At 33.7% G+C, this 15,089-nt stretch overlaps 1 protein-coding gene and 1 long non-coding RNA gene across 10 annotated transcripts in view; one reads left to right on the top strand and one right to left on the bottom strand.

The window, feature by feature from the left end:
* Nucleotides 1–15,089, top strand: part of LOC141450533 (uncharacterized) — a 248,211-nt gene that overhangs the window by 48,613 nt on the left and 184,509 nt on the right. The gene's annotated exons all lie outside the window — the stretch shown is intronic.
* On the bottom strand, nt 288–14,882 carry LOC141449538 (uncharacterized). 4 transcript variants are annotated; one of them, XR_012455586.1, is made up of 4 exons: nt 14,476–14,882; nt 12,625–12,960; nt 12,407–12,533; nt 288–541 (listed from the first exon to the last, which is right to left on the bottom strand). It is a non-coding gene; the product is annotated as an uncharacterized lncRNA (long non-coding RNA). The 4 variants fall into 4 exon arrangements; XR_012455583.1 differs by lacking the exon at nt 288–541 and adding an exon at nt 6,055–6,367; XR_012455584.1 differs by lacking the exon at nt 288–541 and adding an exon at nt 6,055–6,367 and having other exon boundaries at nt 14,743–14,879.

Below are 15,089 nucleotides of genomic sequence, written 5' to 3'. Positions count from 1 at the left end.
TCCATCGGAGCAGAGAGGGAGCTTCGACCTTTCTACGTAACACACATTCTGCCAGCGATGCCGTCTTTACTAAACCATATCCTCCACAACATGAGCAGTTCAAAGAAATAGTACAAGAGAAGTTTTATACTAAGGCTGCTGTACAAAAGATTTTAATTTTTTTAGTTACTTCTTTATACTTTTTGTTCAACTTCTAAATAAATTTAGAACGTCACATGAACTAAATATTATTTCGTATATTGAAATTTATGGACAAAACTTAATTTTACCACAATACAAATTGAACATTGACAAATCCGATAAGCCTAAATATTATTACGTAGTGGGAAGACGTAATAGAAATCATTTGGAATGAAAGAACTCCCAAAAAAGTTCTGATTGTGTGGCAAAAATAGCTGTAACGCTTCGTTGAACCTAATAAACTCCTGTTTACTATCGCAGTACAATAGGTTTCGGATTTTGGTCTTCAGAGATTGTTGCATCAAAGTAATTTAGTCCCACTTTGAAAGATCCTTTCGTACGTCACTGCACTGTCTGTCATCTGTAAATAGATAACGTAGTCTTAAATATGCTAATTTGGGGAGAAATATTGAAACACTTAGGAAAGTGTATATTGTACTTTTTAAATTATTATTTTGTATTTCCGTGATTATGCACAGATATGTGCTCAGAATCCATGTTGTGGCTCTCCGAAATAGAAAGAAAATCTGCTTTGAACTTTCACGCTACAATTTCAAAATTTCATTACTAACAGAAACATTCTAACACATCTCAAAATGCCCAAAACGAATTGTTGAAATAAAAATCTTTATCCAGTACGAAGTGTATAGAAAATGAAGCAGATTTTCGTAAAAATCTCAGAAGTGTAAAAATTTCATTCAGTAATAGTTATTTATTTAACAAGTGTGGAAAGTACTTTTCCTCACGCGAGGCAGGGTTTGCACGCACGAGCGAGCGAAGCGATGCGAGTGCAAGTGCAAATTGCCGAGTGTGAGGAAAATACTTTACACTAGAGTTAAATATTATATTTTTTCTGCAACCATTTATTAACTAAAAAAATTAAAAATTTCATTTTTACAGTCTACAAAAAGTAATTTATTTATTTAAACATTTATTGTTATATTACAATTATTTACATTACTTATTACATTTTCTGCTGTTTCTTTTATTGATGGAGGAGTGTTTTCTAAACAGGAATCACTAGAATCCATTTTAAATTTCTATAAGGTAACACTATAACCTTTTTAACTGTTATAATTAAAAATATCTAATTATTTATTAAAGTATTATTTTTATTTCTATATTCCTTTCAATTTTTATTTTATTTTTTAATATTCGTTTTTTAATTATTTAGTTACGTTAAATAAGCTTATTAAAGTTTTACAGAAAATATTTATGTTAATAACAAAACTTCTTATATCAAGGAAGCACAATAAAGTTTTTCCACACCCTAGTGCGGAAAGTGACACTAATGGGAATTTCCCCCCACTAGTGTGGGAAGTTGGGCATTACACAGCTGATTTTAATTGAGTAATGAGAACTTCCCTACATGGTTGCAGAAAAATGATATTTCATTAAAACTGTCCGGTAGGACAGTTGTATAAGGGTTGACCATCAAAAACTGCACGAAAAAGCGTAACGTTGAAAAACACCCAACTTTGACAATTTTTTTCTCTTTTTCTATAAAAGATAAAATTCCCAAATTTTCTTTAAATCTTACTCCAAACCCTCCTTCATAACTGTAATTTTTTTGCAACCACCCAGATCTAATAGGTTTCGAGAAAAAAGTTGCCGAAAATGAGCAAAAACCGCTTTTTCAAAAAATGTTCTTGTTCTTGTTCTTCTTCTTGTTCTTGTTCTTGTTGTTACCTTTTTTGTAAACAACGTAGCGCCTAAACGCGTGAACCGATTTTCATGAATGAGGTGTCATTCGATTCGGAATTTTATGTAGATGTGCCTTTTGGGGGTCTCGACCCTGTACATCGTATGGGAGAGGAGTTAGCCCCCTTTATGTAAGGCCCCCTCCAAAATTATTATTACTAATTACTCTGTAAATCTTGGCCCGATTTTGATAAAATTTGGTAGGATGATAGGGTTAGGGCTCCCCTACGTAACATTAAAGCGGCGATCAGCTCTTACACTTGTTAAGGGGATGTATAGGAATCGTTTCAAATTATCGACACGTGAACCGATTTTCATGAATGAAATGTCATTCGAATCGAAATTTTGTACAGATTTGCACTTTAAAAGTCTCGACGCCGTGCCTCATAAGGAGGGGAGTTTGCCCCACCCAAATAAGGCCCTTTCTAAAACTATTATTACCAATATTTCTATAACGCTTAGTTTGATTTTGATAAAATTCAGCTCGAATAAGTGGTTAAAGCTCCTCTACATTGCTGATGCTCTTGCACCTACTAAGAGGAAGTACTGCAATCGTTTAAATTATCAATGAGTGAACAGATTTAAATCAATGAATTGTCGTTCGATTAAAAAATCTTTGCCTCTTTGCCTAGAAGTTCTGCAATCGCAGTTTATTTTTCTTACTCCTCTTAAAAGGAAGTAATGAAATCGCAGTTTAATTTTGCTATTCACGCACAAATACCTTCCTATGTTATTCAAAACGCTTTTTCAAGAAAAGTTGTTACTGAGGATGGTTTGGGGGACCTTAACGATAATCATTCTTTAAAAAGATCTCTCTAGTGGTAGTTACGGTTCCGACTTACCATCTTATCAGGTTATAATGATAGAATTGCTTATTCCAAATTTAAAAAAATCTGTAAAGCAGATATGTAACTTTGTAAAATAGACAAAAAGGAAAATCTATCCAAAAGGTACAAAAATCTCTTTAACAAAAACTTACAGTTTAAAATGTTAAGTATAAGGGTTGATTAAACGCCAAAAGGTACACAAATCAGCAAGCACCCAAAATTTCATTAATTCTTCATTAATATTTAAGTAATTTTACTGCATTAATATTCATTAATATTTTTTAGAATTTATTAGATGTCACAGACCCTTATGCTGGCCATTTTCGTCTACAAAATATTTGTTCAAGTAGCACTGTAGATTGACTGTAATATCTAGTTATTTATAATAATCAAACTGTTAATTACAGGTTAAAAAGGAAAACGTTATAAAAAATAAAAAAAAATTATGAGGCTAAAAAATTCAAAACTTTTTTTTATAAAAAAAAATGTAATATGTAAAATAAAGTAAATAAGATATGTTATTTTTAGGACAGCTAATTATTCCAGTATTTTACTATAAGTAAAATTAAATTAAAATAGAGAAATCAATAATTGTTGTTGAATAATCTACTTGTTATAACTGTGTGTTATTTGTGCTCTCGAATATTTCGGTAAGACGAATTCAAGACAGTAGCCTACTCTAACTTTGTCTTTTTCTACTTTAACATGCATGTACATATGTGTGATTTATCATAATTATAACAAAAAAATATTATAAATGAAGTGGCCAGCATAAGGGTCTGTGACATCTAATAAATTCTAAAAAATATTAATGAATATTAATGCAGTAAAATTACTTAAATATTAATGAAGAATTAATGAAATTTTGGGTGCTTGCTGATTTGTGTACCTTTTGGCGTTTAATCAACCCTTATACTTAACATTTTAAACTGTAAGTTTTTGTTAATTTATTTATTAAAACTGTCCGGTAGGACAGTTGTATAAGGGTTGATCGTCAAAAAGTGCACGAAAAAGCGTAACGTTGAAAAAGACCCAACTTTGACAATTTTTTTCTCTTTTTCTACTAAAGATAAAATTCCCAAATTTTCTTTAAAATATGGGGCAAATCCTCCTTTATAGCTGTAATTTTTTTGCAACAACCCAGATCTAATAGGTTTCGAGAAAAAAGTTGCCGAAAATGAGCAAAAACGGCTTTTTCAAAAAATGTTCTTGTTCTTGTTCTTCTTCTTATTGTTGTTGTTGTTGTTGTTGTTGTTGTTGTTGTTGTTGTTGTTGTTGTTGTTGTTGTTGTTGTTGTTGTTCTTGTTACCTTTTTTGTAAACAACGTACAGCCTAAACGCGCGAACCGATTTTCATGAATGAGGTGTCATTCGATTCGGAATTTTATGTAGATGTGCCTTTTGGGGGTCTCGACCCTGTACATCGAATGGGAGAGGAGTTAGCCCCCTTTATGTAAGGCCCCCTCCAAAATTATTATTACTAATTACTCTGTAAATCTTGGCCCGATTTTGATAAAATTTGGTAGGATGATAGGGTTAGGGCTCCCCTACGTAACATTAAAGCGGCGATCAGCTCTTACACTTGTTAAGGGACTTTAAAAGTCTCGACGCTGTGCCTCATAAGGAGGAGAGTTTGCCCCACCCAAATAAGGCCCTTTCTAAAACTATTATTACCAATATTTCTATAACGCTTAGTCCGATTTTGATAAAATTCAGCTCGAATAAGTGGTTAAAGCTCCTCTACATTGCTGATGCTCTTGCACCTACTAAGAGGAAGTACTGCAATCGTTTAAATTATCAATGAGTGAACCGATTTAAATCAATGAATTGTCGTTCGATTAAAAAATCTTTGCCTCTTTGCCTAGAAGTTCTGCAATCGCAGTTTATTTTTCTTACTCCTCTTAAAAGGAAGTAATGAAATCGCAGTTTAATTTTGCTATTCACGCACAAGTACCTTCCTATGTTATTCAAAACGCTTTTTCAAAAAAAGTTGTTACTGTGGATGGTTTGGGGGACCTTAACGATAATCATTCTTTAAAAAGATCTCTCTAGTGGTAGTTACGGTTCCGACTTACCATCTTATCAGGTTATAATGATAGAATTGCTTATTCCAAATTTAAAAAAATCTGTAAAGCAGATATGTAACTTTGTAAAATAGACAAAAAGGAAAATCTATCCAAAAGGTACAAAAATCTCTTTAACAAAAACTTACAGTTTAAAATGTTAAGTATAAGGGTTGATTAAACGCCAAAAGGTACACAAATCAGCAAGCACCCAACATTTCATTAATTCTTCATTAATATTTAAGTAATTTTACTGCATTAATATTCATTAATATTTTTTAGAATTTATTAGATGTCACAGACCCTTATGCTGGCCACTTCATTTATAATATTTTTTTGTTATAATTATGATAAATCACACATATGTACATGCATGTTAAAGTAGAAAAAGACAAAGTTAGAGTAGGCTACTGTCTTGAATTCGTCTTACCGAAATATTCGAGAGCACAAATAACACAGAGTTAATAACAAGTAGATTATTCAACAACAATTATTGATTTCTCAATTGTAATTTAATTTAGTCCCCCTAATTTTACTTATAGTAAAATACTGGAATAATTAGCTGTCCTAAAAATATACATATCTTATTTACTTTATATTACATATTACATTTTTTTTTATAAAAAAAAGTTTTGAATTTTTTAGCCTCATAATTTTTTTTTATTTTTTATAACGTTTTTCTTTTTATCCTGTATTTAATAGTTTGATTATTATAAATAACTACATATTACAGTCAATCTACAGTGCTACTTGAACAAATATTTTGTAGACGAAAATGGCCAGCATAAGGGTCTGTGACATCTAATAAATTCTAAAAAATATTAATGAATATTAATGCAGTAAAATTACTTAAATATTAATGAAGAATTAATGAAATGTTGGGTGCTTGCTGATTTGTGTACCTTTTGGCGTTTAATCAACCCTTATACTTAACATTTTAAACTGTAAGTTTTTGTTAAAGATTTATTATTAATTAGTTGATTTATTATTAATTAAAATAATTTTTATGTATTATTGGGAAAAAACGTTTCTATGATATTTTTAAGCTTTAATTTTTTTTAAATTTTTCATGTCCGCCATTATTATTTTTCGCAACCACCAACCAGCACTGGTTGGGAAACGCTGCTTTAACAAACTAATTTTTCTGACGTTTTTTAAATTATTCATTTAAACGACTCCAACAATTTAATAATTAATAATTGTATAATAATTAATATTTTTATTTAAAATTTTCCGGAAAACCTGTTTTAAGGGTTTCTGTAAAGTCTAGAGATAATAGCTCTAACATTTCCGAATTGCACAGCTTACGTTCGTGAAACTTATCGTATGGCAGGAAACTTTGTCAATTAGTGTAAGAGAGATTCGTGAAAGAGTTCTGAACCAGATTTAGGTGCTGAAGGCTCGTGTTAATTCAGAAACTTTTCTGCAGCTAATCTAAGCTAAATTAGTTACAGGTGCGTCCAGTGATACTTGTAGTTCGGTGCGTAAGTAACACACATTACTTAAATGCTATCTCGTTATTTGTTTTTGTCTTTCCGTAACTTGCGCAAGACTTTGGTGATGAGTAGTTGATAACCTCAATTTCTTTTATTTTCATCTGAAAAATGACCAAACTTATAAACTTTTATTAAACTGTAGAAAGTTAATTAAACATTTTAAAGATGAAATTTTTTTATTGCAAATAATTTATTTGAAGGTAAATAGTTCGACTATTTTAATTAACAGCGACTTGCATTAGTGGTCACAATGTGTTGTTGTTAGTCTTACATTGCAACAATACTGGAGCGGGTGCTTTGCCAGATCAAGAAAAAAAAAGTAGATGTGTGCAAGGATGTGCATTGGTTAGGACGGACGGACATCTTGCGTCACGAACTTGTTAGTAAAAGGCAAACACACCAATCTCCATCTTCTTCATTTATTAAAGGATGGCCACCATTATTTTACTAGAAAGACAAGTGAACAACATGCACAATGCTTGTACGAAGAATCCATTTTGTTTCTCGTAAACCTTCTGTTACCATGGAGATTTGTTTTGTTTCACAGTTATCTGGAAAACACCTTCATTTACCTACTTTATCATGGCGTATTAATGTCACTTTCACCTTGTTAACTTATTTTAACAACATCTCTCATGTGTTTAGAGAGTAATCGCGCATTAATATCTAATATTAATTATAAATAAATTATTCTTACAATTATTTAAACAAGTTGGTTTCTTTTCTTTGTGAAAATAAAATCCGGATTTACAAAGAAATAAGCGTAGAGAATGTATGGTATTTAAAGTAGTTAACGTATCAAAGTAAGCTGAAATGAAGGTTACTTCTAACGGTTTATTGTTTATAGCAGAAGCGGGTTACTTTCATCAGCTTGTCAATATATGTAATCAATAATTCACACATCTTTATCATTTGCTTTCATTTCTAATAAAGCAGAAAATTATATTAAAAAAATATCTTTCTTTCTCTAATAGCTGCAGAGTGCACTTTAAGTTTGGCCTTAGGCAATTTTTATGTTACTTTATCATAATCTATTTATTGTGGTTTGGTAAATTTTATAATCAAATTGTTAACTGAAACCCAACTTTCATTATTGATTTATTATTATTTTTTGGAATGACCAAACATATATGTACACTGGGCAAAAAAAGTCTGTGAACACTAACCTAAATTTTATTACTTTTATTATTATCTTAATAGAAACTTCTTTTATTTCCAAATGAAATATACTATTCGGTAGAGAGAAACCTGGGCTTTTCATTTTATATTCAATCTTTTATTTTTGTTCAACAGGAATATCACAATTAAATGTTTAACAAAACAACACCACAAACGAATGCAAAAAAAGTCTGTGAACACTTTGCAGATAATAAATCATTCTTACACATTGTACGTGTATTATAAATTTTAAAAACTTGTAGGACCTCCTTTGTTCCTAATCACCTCCAACAAGCGAGCTTTCATCGATCCTACTAATTTTGTGGTCATCAATGTTGGAATTTTATCCCATTCTTCTAAAATAGCGTTTTCTGATTGTTCTCGGTTTCTTATTTCTCTTTTATTTATTTGGCGGCTGATTTCATCCCATAAATGTTCAATTGGGTTAAGGTCTGGCGATTGTGAAGGGGCGTTTAGGCGCCGGGGTGTATTATATAAAAGTCATTCCCGAGTTTTTAGTGCGGTATGTTTCGGGTCATTGTCTTGTTGGAAGACAAACGTTCCCTCCAACCCTAATTTTTTTGAACTTTCTCTTAAATTGCGTCTTAATATATCCACATACACATATTGGTCCATCATACCATTAATTAGATCTAACTTGCCCACTCCTTTAGCACTCATGCACCCCACACCAGAATGTTGCTTCCCCCATGCTTAAAAGTTGGCTTTATATTTTTCATTTTCATAGCTTCATTCTTTTTTCGCCACACTTTTTGTCGTCCATCAGACCCACAAACATTGAATTTCGACTCATCTGAAAAGATTACGGTTTCCCAGTAACTAGAAGGCTTAGAAACATATTCTTTCGCGAAATCCAATCGGCGCTTACGATTTATTTTATTGATAAAAGGTTTTTTCCTTGGGACTCGACCGCAACAATCGTATTCATGTAATTTATTTCTAATTGTCTGTGGTGTAACGCTTACACCATAATCACTTGATAATTCTTGACTGATTTTTTGAGCGCTTGTCCTGGGTTCTTCTTGAAATGAATTGTTTATGAAAAGAATTAAGTTTTGGTGGCCGCCCACTGCGTGGCCTACTAATCACATTTCCGTACTTTTTAATTATATTATGCACCGTTGAAGGGTTTTTTTGAACTATCTTCCCTATTTCTCGAATACTTTTTCTTTCATTTCGCAACCTCACAATAAGTTCCCTAATTGGTCTGGGAACTTCCATATTAGTGGTTAAATATGTGCTAATTAGATTATTTATTCACAAAACTGACTGTAGTGGTTTCTACAATACAATAGAGAACTTTGAAACTCAATCGTTTTTCTGTTTGTTATCTTAATGTTTTTACACATTTATACAGCTGTTCACAGACTTTTTTTGCATTCGTTTGGGGTGTTGTTTTGTTAAACATTTAATTGTGATATTCCTGTTGAACAAAAATAAAATATTGAATATAAAATGAAAAACTCTGGTTCCCCTCTATCGAATAGTATATTTCATTTGGAAATAAAAGAAGTTTCTACTAAGATAATATAAAAGTAATAAAATTTAGTTAGTGTTCACAGACTTTTTTGGCCCAGATATGTACAATAGGCAAAAAAAGTATTTGCACACCCTGTTATTTTAAGGTTTCATATAAAAAAAAATTCGCTTTTTTACCCAAATTACGTTTATTTAACTTCTTATATCAAGCACTATAAGATGATAAATATAAATATGCAAAAGAGTCAAATAAATTAAGTATAAAGAACATAATGTTATTTTATACTGCAAAAAAAGTATTTGCACACCTAGTTAAACATTTCAAAAACTAATTTGGTTGACCCATAACCAATCATAACATTGTCCTTAATATTTAGTGTGCATCCCTTTAGCTTCAATTACGGCTTGTAACGCCTTGGCATTGATTCAACTAAATTTCTTGTCACCTCATCTGATAAATTGTTCCAGGAATTAACTAACACTAGTCTTAAGTGCTCCTTACTTGTAATAGAGGTCTGGCGGACTTTCCTGTCCAGAATATGCCACAGATTTTCAATTGGGTTGAGGTCTGGTGATTGAGGTGGGGTCAGTAATCTTCTTGGGGCATTATAAAGGAGCCAATGTTTTGTAATGTTGGCCGTATGTTCTGGATGGTTATCCTGCTGGAAATGAAAATCGTTCTCCAAACCTAATCTTACAGCACTTGCCTTCAAGTTGCCTCGCAACATCTCCACCTAAGACCGAGCTGTCATTATGCCCTCAAAAACTTCTAAATTACCCACCCCAGAATAAGCCATACTGCCCCAAACCAAGATATTTCCTCCTCCATGCTTAACAGTTTTTAATATATTTTTTGTATTCAAACCAGTTTTATTTCTTCTCCAGATTGTTATTACATTTTGTGGTTTAAAAACCTCAATCTTGCTTCCATCAGATAAAAATAATTTTTTCCCGAAATTCTATAGGTTTTTTAACAAATTCATGCGTGCGAACAAATATATGCGTGCGAACAAAACATCTTAAATTATATTTGCAAGAACAAAGATACTTCTGCTAGAACTCAAGTTCTTTCCAAAACTCTTATGGTTCCATCGCATTTCTGTGCACTTCGTGCAATAACTTCTTATACAAAAGGGAGTATCGCTTTTATTTGAAACATTTTCTCAAAAAACTTAAATTTTAGCAAGTTTTTCAGGATTACTGTGATATTCGAGTTTCTCAATTTAGTGCTGAACTGAGTAAATTAGAAAGTGTTGAGGTACCTTTAAAAAAAAAAATTGTTAGGATAGTCAGTAAGTTCGAACAAAATACTGTAAGCCGGATGAGCAACTTTAAGGTGAATTTGTGAGTGTATATTTCCTCTAGAAGAGCGTTAACGATTTTCTCTAATTTGGTACCTCTTTGCCCTGATATAAACCATGGTTAACTTGTTTAAAGCAAAAAACACCTACATGTATTCACAGCTTTCAAGTCATTCTGCAAACTCTGCTCCGGACTTTGAGCGTTTACTTGTCCCTGCTTGGACTCCACGCTGCACTCTCCCTTCCAAACGCTCATTCCAAAGATATCCACAAATAGTAAGGTTTGAAATGTACACTCAACATTCCGCCCTGGTAAACGCTGCTTTCGGGTCACAGCTTTATCGATCCCCAAACTGCACCTGCAGTCTTAATGGATAACATCTACTATCTTCGTGGCGCTACAACCCTCCTTATTCGTGGCGATACTGTCCTCCTTTATTAGTCTTTTCCAGCTGTCCCTATCGAATGCAGCTGCTCTTAAAATTACGAGTATCCAGCAGATTTATCGCGTCGTTGGAAATACCATCTAGCAACCTGAGTCTGGATCTATTAACCTTTCTGGCACTCTCATTCCAGAGACCTTCTTAGCAACTAATTTTAACTACACGACCTTCAAACTCAATTTCTCCGTCTCAATATGACCTATATTAACTTATCCGTACAATTCATATATCGCTTGTTCTTTTGATTCTCTTCAAATTATCTTCTTCCACTAGATCCTGGATTCTTTGAAGAATATTGCTTTCAATTAGAAAAAATATGCTTTCGTCGATCTTCAGAATGGTCATGGCGAAGCTAAATGTTAAGACTGTAGAAGAGCGTTCTATAAAGCCAATATGGGACATGGTGAAGATTTAGGACTTCAAGTTGCTCTTTATGAACTCAATCAGGCTAAAGCAGCATCTATTTGCAGCTATAATTCTTTTTACAAAAGACAACCAATATACATGCCTCTCCCATTAAACTAGTACTTCGTCTTATCTTCATTTACAATTAAACCCATTGAAGCTCCTGTTTTTTGTAGCCTGAGGAAGGCATTCTTCAAGGCAGGTACAGTACATACACGTGAAATTCACATCGTCTGCAAAGGTCTGAACGGGTGGACTGATTTATTATATATGACCATCAATCTGCATCCCAGTATCCTTGGAGTACTTTTCTAGGATCAAGTTAAACAGGAGGCAGGCAAGAGCATTACCTTACTTAGGCTTTGTCTTTTAAAGTTCAGGGAATAAATTAGTCTGGACACGTTCCTATCTTCATCATCATATTTACCAGCCTGCGGTGTTCTACACTGTTTGCCATAAGAGCAGTCTGTCTCCTGTACCCAGGAGTCTCGCATTATGACTTCTTGTGGCGGCTGGGGTGTACTTTTTGTACTCATTTGCCATGTGAAGGCTCATTTATTCCTTGCTCACGTTATTTCTGCTAATCGGAATTACAGTAAATTTAACTTTGTTTTAAATAAATCCAATGGAAGTTAAAGGTTATTAAAGTTATTAATGTTGAAAGTAAATGATAAGATATGAATTCTAATTTAAATAGGCTCATGATGAGCACTCTATTACAGTTTTATTAGAAAACCTAAGGTATTAACTGGCTCAAAACTCAAAAGAAAAAATAAAACTAATGAAGGAAAATAATGCTATTACATTGGGTACTTTGTATTTTTTGGATGAATTTAAGGAAAATCTTAATTAAAAAAATAAATGAATAACTACCAAATAAAACAAACTTTCATGATAGAGATTTTGTTTTAATGAGATATTACTTAAAAAGGCAGTTGAGCGTTTTGAACGGAAGTAGATAGACTAATAGATATTTTGATCTCCCTATAATTTTACCGTTAAATAAATAAAAAAAAATTATATCCGCTGAAAAGTATTTTAACAGTTTAATGAACCTACTGAGTGGGACAGGAAACTAAATTAATGTAAAACGTTGTGACGACCTTGAAATTAGTTCGGCGTTACTCTTCCACTCTTTAGTGTTCAGTGCATATGTTTCCTCTATTCTGAAACATACTTTCTTTGTCTGTTCCTAGTAAGCCTAGAGTAAGGAAATCTATTTGTATTCCAGCAATTAGTCTACTTTTAGTTATCTAGCCTGATTCATTTAGAGAACTGCAGTTTGTAACTTAGAATCGAATTGTAATCATGGTCTATAGTCTATAGTAATGACCTCAGCTGGAGAGAAGACTCAAGGTCTTCTGTTGTTCATCTTCTCAAAACTAATAATAATTGCTGAATAGAGGACATGTGGCAGTACTTCGACCGCCTGACGCTCTTCCATACCTTGCTGGGCTCAACTGCAAAACACATAAGTAATTTTGAGTGGAGGTTTAGTAAAAATATTTACTTAAATTTACATTTTTACTTACTAGTCCCTACCTCACCTACCTTGCGGTATAGAGGCTCGCTAAATCGCTGCCATAAAAGATAGTCCGGTTTTTCTTTTCTTGATTCTTCTAATCTGTTTTATTTTGGAGGTGTGGGAGATTGGCCCCCACAGTCCCCTAGTGTAATGGAGGGATCGCCCCCTTTAGGCTTCTACACTTGCCGTGAGCACCTTCTGAGTACTCGATTAAACTCCTACTTCCTAAGACGGTCTGATGGCCTGACTATTCTTTACCGTTTACGCAGGGTGCACCACGAGTAGGCGATCAACTTCGCCCTTTATCTTTTTGTACTGAATTGTTTTTTGCATTCCCACCGATAAAGTGCATGCGATAGTTGCTTAAATTGAAGAAAAAGAAAATTAAATAAAATAACTATGGTCTATTGAAATTAAATGATTGTTTTATTGGAATCCTAGAGGCTGATGCGGCAAAACTAAATATTTTATGTCTAGTTCAATTTTACATAAAGAAAAAATGAATTTCTCTTCTCTTTTTGCCATAATACGATCAACTAAAGCTTGGATTCTACAAGAAATGCTGTTGGAAAGTAAATAATGAATTGAGTTATAGAAGTTTTACAAGTACGGAAAGTTTAATAAATTGAGTATCATTTTTCACTTGTTTGGATGTATCACTGACTTTTCTTTATTTAGTGGTAGGTTTTCATTTCTACCACCTACCGAAATTCTACGCTTGCTCTTTTCATCATTAATACTCTCTAATAGATTCAAATAGGTTTTTTTAAGTTCACTTTAAGTTCATTTAGGTGGCTAATGAATCTTTTAGTCTGGATTCTTACATCTTCTTTTGCAGATGATAATTCGAAAAACTAACAAAATTCTCCTTTCTATAGGTTATATCGAAGATCCAGGTACACGGATGGCTCCAATTCGGAGGAGGGTGTGGGAGCGGGAGTGTATGGGGCAAAGCCGAAATGTACCTTTTCGGTTAGTCTAGGGAAACTAGCTACTGTTTTCAGGCTGAGCTAGCTGCAATTAGGTTCTGTGCTACCGAGATTAAAGGGCGAGGAATTATTAATTCTAAGGTAGTGATTTTCTAGGACAGTCAGGCTGCACTACGAGCAATTAGTTCCTACCAGGTCAACTCAAGACTGGTTTGAGACTGTCTGGGTGCCCAGAAGGAAATTAGTGACCAGAATAAGGACTTTCTGGTTTGGGTACCTGGTCATTCAAGACATAAGGGAAACGAAGTGGCCGATTTATTGGCCTGGGAAGGCTCTGCGGGACACTTCGTTGGTCCGGAGCCTGTTTTGGGGTTCCATTGTGTGGTAAGTCTGCGGCCATTAACTTATGGGTGCAGAGTAGGTCTCAGGAGTGGTGGCTCGCAGGCGAAGGAGTTCATAACGGGCTATTCGCCGAGGCTGACTGCAGAATTAATCCGTCAAGGCCGTGGGGCTATAAGGATCATTGTTGGACTATTAACTGGCCACTGCAGGCTCAGAAAACACATGCATCGCATGGGCCTAGCGGATGATAGCCTTTGTAGGTTCTGTCAGAAAGAGGAGGAAACGGTACTGCATGTTGTGTCAGTGTGAGAGGCTTGTCTGGCTAAGGGTGTTACTTCTCGGGGAGGAAAAACCAACCAAGCTTTACCCAGGAGTCGCTCTTCAGAATTAGGAGTCTGATTAAACGGTCGGGTCTGGAGGGCGAGCTCTAAAGTTGGAGAGCCACAATAGATCCAAAAGGGTCGCAGTGGCGTAGGCCTTCCTAATCTAATCTAATCGAAGATCCAATTTGACGATACATAAGAACACATTTTAGCAATCGATAAGAATTTTATGAGCTCCTTGAAGCTGCAATTTGGTTTAATTAAATCTCCTGAAAACATTTACCAAATAAAAGGCATTTATTTTTCTTAATTGTGGACACATATTGGATCTAATTAAAACTTTCAAAAAGTTGAATAACACTATCATGTAATAAGCTCCTTAACGAGACAAACATGAACGCTTTGACAGCCATCGAACTTCTGCAACAGATAATCAGAGAAACCATTGCCTTTAAATACAAGTTTTGAAAAGCTTGCATTGCCAACTAGTAGGTGATTGTGACCGGGTTGACTAGCCGTCATCTACACTTAATTAATATTAATGTCTGACCAGGAGTTGTGACGTATTCTGCATATTGTATTTACACCATATTTATTCCGATTCGCAGCGATAAGTCCAGTCGAACTAAACAATATTTATTTATTTATTTTTAAGATTAATATTTGGTTTATTTAATTAAAACAATAACAAAAAACTACAAACTTTACTACAAATAAAAGACAGCAGTTGCTGAACCACATTTCAAACATATGCAGTAAAATACTGAGTTTTTTTTTTTGGAAGGGACTCATATGGTGAAGCCGGAGTCACCATAATCTTCGTCGAATAAAATGAAACCAGAAAGTAAAACAATGGGTTCAACCCAGATGATTTCCGCCTTGCTATTTCCTGCCTAA

This window comes from Rhodnius prolixus, unplaced genomic scaffold, assembly GCF_049639745.1.
Source record: "Rhodnius prolixus isolate KJV_2025 unplaced genomic scaffold, Rpr scaffold_2, whole genome shotgun sequence".
In the NCBI taxonomy this organism is placed as follows: Eukaryota; Metazoa; Arthropoda; class Insecta; order Hemiptera; family Reduviidae; genus Rhodnius; species Rhodnius prolixus.
This window is presented reverse-complemented; position numbering and strand designations above follow the sequence as displayed.